The sequence below is a fragment of the Chiloscyllium plagiosum genome, chromosome 5, assembly GCF_004010195.1.
Source record: "Chiloscyllium plagiosum isolate BGI_BamShark_2017 chromosome 5, ASM401019v2, whole genome shotgun sequence".
Lineage (NCBI taxonomy): Eukaryota > Metazoa > Chordata > Chondrichthyes > Orectolobiformes > Hemiscylliidae > Chiloscyllium > Chiloscyllium plagiosum.
The window spans coordinates 13,628,785-13,639,838 of NC_057714.1; the positions used below are offsets into that span (position 1 = coordinate 13,628,785).

General features: G+C 43.2%; 1 protein-coding gene across 1 annotated transcript in view; it reads right to left on the reverse strand.

The window, feature by feature from the left end:
* LOC122550229 (A disintegrin and metalloproteinase with thrombospondin motifs 16) overlaps positions 1-11,054 on the reverse strand; it is a 229,647-nt gene that overhangs the window by 186,262 nt on the left and 32,331 nt on the right. The gene's annotated exons all lie outside the window — the stretch shown is intronic.

The window sequence follows — 11,054 nt, forward strand, 5'->3', positions numbered from 1 at the left end:
TGAAGAAGCTGATGAGGGTAGGGCAGTGGACGTTGCCTTACGTGGACTTTACGAAAGCATTTGACTATATCCCTCATGGTAGGCTGGTGCAGAAAGTCAAATCACATGGAATCCAGGGGGAGTTGAAAAATTGGATACAAAATTGGCTTGGCTATGGAAAACAGAGGGCAGCTATGGAAGGGTATTTTTCTGACTGTGTTCAGCAAGGATCAGTGCTAGGACCTCGGTTGTTTGTAACTAAATAAATGGTTTGGATAAAAATGACGATTATCTGATTGGTAAGTTTGCAGATGATATGAGCATTGGTGGAGTCGTGGACAGTGAGGAAGGATTTCAAAGATTTAGATCAGTTGAAAAGTTGGATGGAGAAATGGCTGATGACGTTTAATTGGGAAGTCAAATGCAAGAGGAAAGTGTAGTGTTAATTGCTGGACCCTGAGGAGCATTGACATATCCAGGAATCTTGGAGCCTAAAATCCATAGCTCCCTGAAAGTGGTAATACGTGGAGAAGGTGGTAAAGGTGGCATATGGCATGTTTGCCTGCATCAGTCGGGACATTGAGAATAAAAGACAGCAAGTATAAGACTGTCGTTAGGCCACATTTGGAGTTGTGTGCGCAGTTCTGGCTTAGGAAGGATATGGAGGCTTTGAAGAGGGTACAGAAGAGGTTTAGATGGGAATGTATTAGCTTTAAGGAGAGGTTGTAGAAACTTGGGCTGTTTTTGCTGTGGCATCAGAGGCTAAGGGACGACCTGATAGAAATATGTAAAATTATGAGAGGCATGGGGAGGTGGATGTTCATTGACTCTTCCCCAGGGTGGAAATGTCAAATGTCAGGGCGCATAGGTTTAAGGCGAGAGAGGGGGTAAGTTTAAAGGAGATGCGTGATGGAAGGTTCTTTTTTAAAAAGAAAGTAGTAGGTGCCAGGCGAAGTGGTAGAAGCAGATACGACAGCAAAGTTCGGGAGGCATATAGACAGGCACATGAACAGGCAGAGTAGAGGGATTCAGCCCATGAGCAAGCAGAAGGGATTACTTTAGCATAGCATCATGATCAGCACAGACATGGTGGCTGGAGGGCCTGTCCCTCTGCTGCACTGTTTTATGTAATAATGTCTTCCCATTTACTGATAAGTAGTAATGGAGCATCCTGAATTGTATGACAACTAATCAGTTAACCCAGCTTTGGTCTATGATAATGAAAGGGAGGTAGCAAAAGTGGAAGAACTGACTGGTACAAATAATTGCAAAATATTCTCGATCGTGCTATTTAAAATTTCTTAAAAATCTGCAAACGCTGTTTCTGATCATTTGCCTTTCACAAAATGTTCATCCAAAAAAAGACCGGGGAATGTGACTAGTCATAGAGTAGCTTTAGAGATGTACAGCATGGAAACTGAACCTTCGGTCCAACCCATCCATGCTGACCAAATATCCCAACCCAATCTAGTCCCACCTGCCAGCACCTGGCCCACATCCCTCCAAACCCTTCCTATTCATATACCCATCCAAATGCCTCTTAAATGTTGCAATTGTACCAGCCTCCACCACTTCCTCTGGCAGCTCATTCCATACCCGTACCACCCTCTGTGTGGAAAAGTTGCTCCTTAGGTCTCTTTTATATCTTTCCCCTCTCACCCGAAACCTATGCCCTCTAGTTCTGGATTCCCTGACCCCAGGGAAAAGAAATTTTCATATCTACTTTCTAGTTAAAATTAGCAAACAATGGAAAATACAGTTCAAAAGGGATTACTGAACCCAAAAGTAGGAACTAGTAATGTTCTCATTATTAAAGTAGTACTTCTCTTTCATTTTTATTAGGATCTCACATAATCTTGTGCTTTGCACATAATAAAATGATTGAAGCTAGGTCTACTTGAGAATGCAGTCATGGCCATAACACTTACAAATGTTTGGCCACACTCAATAAGGTTTTCTGTTATAAGCTATCAAAATGAAATTTTAAGCAATTATATACACACATCATAAAATCCAGTATATGCGTCACTGCCTTGTTTTACAATTGCAATTTCAGTGAAATCATTATCCTATAAATCATTTCCAGCATTCTTAAGGTGCAGTTTTACAGTTACTTTTGTAGTTTCCACTTTACAACACACAAATATCACAAAATAGGTCTTTAGCTAATTCCTGATTGGAGTCTGGACCCCAGCCACAGCACTGGGCTGAAATCATTAGTGGAGCATAATGACAACAAAGTATTAAAGTACGACTTATATAGCAATATTCCTTTTCTCCTCACAGAACTGTATCGTGCTGTGATACACCTCAGTAAGTGCCAGCTAATCCCAGTGTCTGGCTCAACAGCCCATCATTCATGGTTAAGCTTCGACAACAGCTGTAAGCATGCTTTTTTAACCATGGCGAGCATCGCAACAGAGCCCATCTGTTCTCAACTAAAGTCACCATGTTTGCAAGGTAGCAGTCAGGAGCTGGAGTTTCACTCCTCTCTAACCTGGGCATTGAACACAGTCGGGTAAAGTAAGGATCAGAAAACTGCTGGATTCCAGAAATTTTCTGGTGTGCATAGGTCAGTTACTCATTGCAAGGACTCACTGAGACACTGGACAACCTCAATGTTTTGTATCACAATACAATGCGTTCATCTAACACATAACCCAAGGATATCATGTTGGGAATCCATAGTTGAGGGAGAATATTGTAATCAGATGTAATTAGCAAACACATTTGATTAAAAACAAGATAAATCTTCAACTGATTGTTCTAAAAGAATATTTTTACTCCTCTGTGAACAAGAAATATTAAATGAGTCACAAAAATAGAAACATCATGGATGTTTACAGTGGAGGCAGTCCAGTCACAGTAAGGTACACTTCCTTGAGTGAGGGCAAAAACAGTTGAGCAAACTGAAAAAAAAGCCAGTGCTTCAAAATAGAAATTAGAAAATAGAAACCCAGTAGGCCTGGCAGCACATGTGGAGAGAGAAATAACATTAAGGTTTCAAGCCCGGTATGACATTTTCGATCACAGAGCTTGAGCTTTCTGGATGACAAAATAAACAGAGCAAGATAAAGCAGGGAAGGCTGTATATATCAGGTTGATAACACAAGTGAGATTTGGGTGCAGCTTGGAAAATTCAACAGGTGATAAAAGCAAATAAGCAAGGCAAAGGCAGAGTATGGGACTAGCAGCTATTAATGAAATTTCTGGTGCAGACGTTTCGTCCCCTGTCTAGGTGACATCCTCAGTGCTTGGGAGCCTCCTGTGAAGCGCTTCTGTGACCTTTCCTCCGGCATTTGTGCAGGAACCAGAGTTGTTCGTATGTGGCGCTCAGGCGATTGGCACAGGATTCCCATTTGGGAGCCTCCTGTGAAGCGCTTCTGTGATCTTTCCTCCGGCACTGAGGATGTCACCTAGACAGGGGACAAAACGTCTGCACCAGAAATTCCCAGCTCGGCGAACAATCTTCGCACAAACTTTGAACACCTACGGGCGAGAGACGCTAAGACAAGCCAGGAAATGGGAATTCGGTGCCAACCGCCTGAGCACCACATACGAACAACTCCGGTTCCTGCACAAATGCCGGAGGAAAGATCACAGAAGCGCTTCACAGGAGGCTCCCAAGCACTGAGGATGTCACCTAGACAGGGGACGAAACGTCTGCAACGCAAATTCCCAGCTCGGCGAACAGAACCACAACAACGAGCACCCGAGCTACAAATCTTCGCACAAACTTTGAGCTATTAATGAAAGGAAATCTCGTCCAGCATCATCTGTGGAGAGAGAAACAGAGTTAACGTTTTGAGTCCAAAGACATTTCTTCAGAACTTAAGAGTTGGAAAAATAATGGGGTTTATGCTGCTGAAAGGAGGGTGCATCAAATGGAATGGAAGCGCAGGTCCAGGAAAAGTTAAGAGAGATTGGAAATCAATGGTGTCAGAGGACAAAAGACAACTGGTGGGAATAGTCAAACAAGACTGAGACTCAGAGCTCATAACATAATAGCAATGAATTCCAAATGGAAGTAAAAGCAGAAAGAAACTAAGGCAATGGCAGGATTGGAATGTCAAAATGGAGGTCAGAGTTCATGGTCTGGGCTTACTGAATTCTATATTGAGTTCCCATAGTGTGTCTAAACACTGGGCCTTACTGTAACAATGCAGCAGGCATAAGACAATGTGAATCTGGGCAGGATGGAGTATTGAAATGGGAAGTAACTGGACTGGAGTCATACTGCTAGATAGAACAGGAGTATTGTGCAAAATACCCACCCAGTCTGAATTTGGTCTTCACAATGTAGAGAACATGTTGTGAGCAGCAGATGCAGGAGACCAAACTGAAACAAATAGAAGTGAATCACTGCTCCTCTTGGACACAGAGGTTTGGGGCCCTGGACAGTGGACAGACAGTGGAAGCAGCATGCATCAGGCAGTGTTGAGTGATCCCAAAACTAATCGATCAGATACATGCTCAGCAATCCTGCCACAGCCAGTGATGAATAGTTGTGAACAATTGACCATATTATTAGACAGACACTTCCACAAATGTTGTCAAACTCAACGATGGGGGAAGACAGCTATGGGTGAAAAAGACAATTTTGAAGTATTGCATTCATCTTATGCCGGAAGTGTCAAGTGAATGATTGACTATCTCCTCCTGATATCTCCAGCATTATAGATACAACTTTTCAACCAATTTGATTCACTCCAAGTGATATCAGGAAACAGCTGAAAACACAGGATACTGTAACGGCTATGGGTCCTGACAACAGTGCAGCAACAGTACTGAAGACTTCTGTTCTAGAATTTGCTCCAGTCCTAGCCAAGCCATTCCACTAAATCTACAACACTGGCATCTACCAGAATATTTGAAAATTACCCAGGTGAGACCTGGGCACAAAAGGCAAGACAAATCCAATTGCTGACATCTAGTTTGGATTCCCTCATGGCCAACAAACTCCTGACCCATTACAGCCTTTACTCAAAATTGATAAAAGAGCTGAATTCTGGAGGTCAAGGAAGATTGGCTGTCCTGGACATCAAGGCAGTACGTGACTGAGGCATCCAAGGGCCCTAGTAAAACAGGGGTAAGTAGCATTTACAGGACAGTTCTCTACTGGTTGCAGTCACAAAGCACCTCGTATGTGGAAAGCGTTGCATCTCTTCACAATATCACAAGATTAGCACCATTACCAATGAAATCCAATCAATGATATTAGTTTTAAAATAGTGATTAAAAAAGATAGACCAGACCTAAAAGTTGAAGTTCTAAATTGGAGAAAGGCCAATTTTGATGGTATTAGGCAAGAACTTTCAAAAGCTGATTGGAAGCAGATGTTCGCATGGCTGGAAAATGGGAAAACCTCAGAAAAGGGATAATGAGAATCCAGAGACAGTATATTCCTGTTGGGGTGAAAGGAAAAGCTGGTAGGTATAGGGAATGCTGGATGACTAAAGAAATTGAGAGTTTGGTTAAGAAAAGGTAGGAAGCATATGTCAGGTATAGACAGGATAGATCGAGTGAATCCTTAGAAGGGTATAAAGGCAGTAGGAGGATACTTAAGAGGGAAATCAGGAGGCAAAAAGGGGACTTGAGATGGCTTTGGCAAATAGAGTTAAGGAGAATCCAAAGGGTGTTTACAAATACATTAAGGACAAAAAGGAAACTAGGGAGAGAATAGGGCCCCTCAAAGATCAGCAAGGCGGCCTTTGTGTGGAGCCGAAGGAGATGGGGAAGATACTAAACGAGTATTTTGCATCACTATTTACTGCTGAAAAGGACATGGAAGATATAGAATGTAGGGAAATAGATGGTGACATCTTGAAAAATGTCCATATTACAGAGGAGGAAGTGCTGGATGTCTTGAAATGCATAAAAGTGGATAAGCTCCCCAGGACCTGATCAGGTGTACCGTAGAACTCTGTGGGAAGCGCTTGCTGGGCCTCTTCCTGAGATATTTGTATCATCGATAGTCACAAGTGAGGTGCCGCAAGACTGGAGGTCGGCTGATGTGGTGCCATTATTTAAGAAATGTGGTAAGGACAAGCCAGGGAACTATAGACCAGTGAGCTGGAGGTCAGTGGTGGGCAAGTTGTAGGAGGGACTTATGAGGTACAGTATGTACATGGATTTGGAAAGGCAAGGACTGATTAAGGATAGTAAACATGGCTTTGTGTGTGGGAAATCATGTCTCACAAACGCAATTGAGTTTTTTAAAGAAGTAACAAAGAGGATTGATGAGGGCAGAGCAGTAGATGTGATGTATTTGGACTTCAGTAAGGTGTTCGATAAGGTTCCCCAAGGGAGACTGGTCAGCAAGGTTAGATCTCATGGAATACAGGGAAAACCAGCCATTTGAATACAGAACTGGATCAAAGGTAGAAGGCAGAGGATGGTGGTGGAGAGTTGTTTTTCAGACTGGAGGCCTGTGACCAGTAGAGTGCCACAAGGATCGATGCTGGGTCCACTACTTTTCATCATTTATATAAATGATTTGGATGTGAGCATAAGAGGTATAGTTAGTAAGTTTGGAGGTGTAGTGGACAGCCAAGAAGGTTACCTCCGATTAGAATGGGATCTTGATCAAATGGGCCAATGGGCTGAGGAGTAGCAGATAGAGTTTAATTTAGATAAATGCAAGGTGCTGCATTTTGGGAAAGCAAATCTTAGCAGGACTTATACATTTAATGGTAAGGTCCTAGGGAGTGTTGCTGAACAAAGAGACCTTGGAATGGAGGGTCAGAGTTCCTTGAAAGTGGAGTCGCAGAGATGCTTTCCTTTATTGGTCAGAATATTGAGTACAGGAGTTGGGAGGTCATGTTGCGGCTGTACAGCACATTGGTTAGGCCAACTTTGGAATATTGCGCGCAATTCTGGTCTCCTTCCTATTGGAAGGATGTCGTGAAACGTGAAAGGGTTCAGAAAAGATTTACAATGATGTTACCAGGATTGGAGGATTTGAGCTATAGGGAGAGGTTGAATAGGCCAGGGCTGTTTTCCCTGGAGCGTCGGAGGCTGAGAGGTGACCTTATAAAGGTTTATAAAACCATGAGGGGCATGGATAGGGTAAATTGACAAGGTCTTTTCCCTGACATGGGGGAGTCCAGAACTAGAGGGCACAGGTTTAGGGTGAGAGGGGTAAGATATAAAAGAGACCTAAGGGACAACATTTTTACGCAGATGGTGGTGCGAGTGTGGAATGGGCTGCTGGAGAAAGTGGTGGAGGCTGGCACAACTGCAACAGTTAAAAAGCATCTGGATGGGTATATGAAAAGGAAGGGTTTGGAGGGATATGGGCCGGGTGCTGGCAGGTGGGACTAGATTGGTTGGGATATCTGGTCGGCATGGACGGGTTGGACCGAAGGGTCTGTTTCTGTGCTGTATATTTCTACGACTCTATGCGAACTAACAGATTCGCTGTATATTTATTTTGAATTTTTCCAACAGCACTTTTGAAACCAGTGATCTCTGCCATGTAGAAGGACAAGAACAGATGTATGGGAACACAACCAGGTGCAAGCTCCCCTCCAAGTGATATGCTATTCTGACTTGGAAACATATTTATATTCCTTTATTGTTGCTCGGTCAAAATCCTGGAAATCCCTTCCTAATCGCCCTGAGAGTTTCCCAAAACTTCAAGAATGCAGTAGTTCAAAAACATAGCTCACCACCTTTTGCATTAGGGTGATTAGAGCAGCACGGTGCCTCAGTGGTTAGCATTGCTGCTTCAAAGCGTCCAACACCCGGATTTGATTCCACCCTCGGGCAACTGTGTGGAGCTTGCACGTTCTCTTTGTGCCTACTTGGGTTTCCTCTGGGTGCTCTGGTTTCCTCCCTCAGTTAAAAGATGCACAGATGAGGTGGATTGGCCATGCTGATTGATGCTGTGTGGGAAATGGGTTGGACATGGCAGAGAACCTTGTCAATCACAGTGCAGGGAAATCTTGATTGAGGAAAAAAGACATGCCAGAGTCAACACTGGGGTAGCAAGCATGGTTGGAACACATGCAACAGAAATGGAGAAACTGAGAACAGAACTGCATCCTTACCGGAGGAAGTGAGGTATCACAGTCAAGGTTACTGAGGGAGCAGGTGAATTTGAAAGTTGGGCTTCTGCAAGGTCTGTGTAAGGTGTTCCTGGCCTAAAAAAGTCCCCACTCCAAGAACAACAGCAACCATACCAATGCCCTAGGAGACTCTAGCTCGATTGCTGCTGCCGCCTCGTCAAGGGTCCCCGCTCCGGGCATCACCAATGCCAAGAATCCATGCTCCAGGCCTACTGCTGCCAGGGGTTACCGCTCTGGGCACCACCAACGCGAAGAGTCCCTGCTCTGAGCCTACCGAAGCCAGGAATTCCCACTCCAGGCACCACCAACAAGAGTCCATGCTTCGTGCCTACCACTGCCTGGAGTCCCGATCCACACCATCGATACTGCAGCCACCACTCAACGAACCCTGCTCCAGCCTCAAAGAAGAAGAAGAGAAAAAGGAGGGAAAGAGAAAAAGAATGCCACCAGGCTGGAGCCGATGGCCTTAAGAGCCCAAAAACTACATACCATGCTGGTGCCACCATGTTGATTTGCCCTACCACTCAAAGCTGACCTAGAAATATCATTTGGCTGTTTCCTTAGCAATACCATTTCCTGTCACTTTCACCTTTGTGCCATGAAACTTTTTGTTACTTAATTTCTCCTGCCCTCATCCCGAACCCTAAAGCTCTAATTACAGTACATCTCAATCTGAAACGTTAATTTGGCTTCTCTCTTCACAGATGCTACCTGACCTTGCTTAGCTTTTTCAGCATGTTTTGTTCTCATCATAGCCGTGAATGAGATCAGGTAATGGTAAGGACAGTTGGACCATCCTGGCTTCCACCACTGCAATACATAAGGGCGCAGCCAAGAACAGGATACACGGTGGAGTACCCAATCTTTCCCTTTACAGCCAAAGCTTGAATGAATGTGTAGTTGGACTTGGAGTCATACAGCACGGAAACAGACCCTTCGGTCCAACCCGTCTGTACTGACCATGTTCCCAAACTGAACCAGTCCCAACAACCTGTGTTTGGCCTATTTCCCTCCGGGTAAAAACAATGATTGTAGATACTAGAAACCAGATTCTGGATTAGTGGTGCTGGAAGAGCACAGCAGTTCAGGTAGCATCCGAGGAGCAGTAAAATCGACGTTTCGGGCAAAAGCCCTTCATCCAAACCTTTCCTATTCATGAACTTATCAAAGTGTCTTTTAAATGTTGTAACTGTACCCACATCCACCACTTTCTCGGGCACTTCATTCCACACACGAACCACTGTGTAAAAAAAGTTGCCCCTCATGTTAGTTTTAAATCTTTCTCCTCTCACCTTAAAAACAGGTCTCTAGTTTTGAATTCCCCTGTCCTAAGGAAAAAATGTCATTCACCTTATCTATGTCTCTCAAGATTTTATAAACCTCAATAAGGTCACCCCTCAACCTCTACGCTCCAGTCAAAGTCGTCCCAGTCTATTTTTATATCTCAAACTCTCCACTCCCGGGAATACCCCAGTAAATCTTTTCTGAACCCTCCCCAGTTTAATAATATCCTTCCTATATATCCTAATCGCTGCTGCTGACAACTGAGTCGCAACAATTCCTGAGTATGCTGGTTTTCCATTTGTAGCACGCTAGCACACTTTGCAACTGGACCAAGATCTACACAGGCAGATTTACTTCTCACCCATACTTAACCTGACCCATATGTACTTTGATCTGTATTGCCAACACACTGTGCTATTATTGTCAAGAAATGTTCTTTGGTGGAAAGGGAATTCAAGTTTCCTTTAACTGTTTCCAATTTAAGTGCATTATTTTGGACTATCTAATAACTCACTAAATTTCATTCACGTGTTCTTCCCTAATTATGCTATTTATGCATTAAATTTCCATTGTTCAAGCTAGATTTGTTCCTTATGTCGGGTTTTTTTTGAAAATAACTTTGCAAGGTAGGATATTAATGTAAATATTTAGCCGAGGTGTTGACAGAAATGTTGGGTTTTCAGTTTTTACGTCACGCACTGGGTCAATTTACACTTCCTTCACCTTGCATTAACAGGGTAATAATGTCTTAAAACGGGGCTTTATCACCTCATTAACACAGGCAACATTTTCAAAACGTTCTCTCTTCTGAGTATTTGTTTCAAGCGATAAGTCTCTTTTAACGTAGAAATCCAAACGGCACGATGAGCTTCAATGTCATTCGAGATAGAAACTGGTTGGAACTTCTGCAGTGCAGGTTTGATTGCATATGATAACATTTTCCTACATTGTGAAACTTAATATTGTAAACTGACTAAACTTCAAAACTACCTCACTATCTTTAAAAAGAGATGCCCCGATATTGCACAAGCTGCTACATAAATGCAGGCCATTTATTTTTTTGACCAGTTTTGCTGGAGAAAATGTTTGGCAAAGGTCTTGACTTTTATTTTTGAGGATCGGGCTAATTGGTAACTTTAGCTTTTTTAAATGGGTTTGCATGGCACTGACACCAGCACTGGGGGGAAGGGGGCCCTCAACTAGTGGGATAGTTTACACCTGAACGACACTGGGACCAGATTCTTGTGAACCACACAATGAGAGAAGTAGAGAGGGGTTTAAACTAAATGGTGAGGGCAAGCAATCAAATATGGAACAATTTGGCAAATCAAAGAGTTGAGAAAAGGTTATCGAGACAAAGAATCATAAATTAAAGAGCAAAGAATGGCAGACAGGAACAGAGAGATAAATAAAAAGGAATCCACCATCAATCAAGACTAAATATTATTAAGATATCAAATTTTTTAAAAATTAAGCTCTGTTTGAACACAAATAGCATTCCTTAAAGTAGCACACAAAATAATAACACAAATTGAAATAATAGCGTCATAGAGGTGTACAGCATGGAAACAGACCCTTCGATCCAACCCATCCGTGCCGACCAGATATCCCAACCCAATCTAGTTCCACCTGCCAGCACCCGGCCCATATCCCTCCAAACCCTTCCTATTCATATACCCATCCAAATGCCTCTTAAATGTTGCAATTGTACCAGCCTCCACC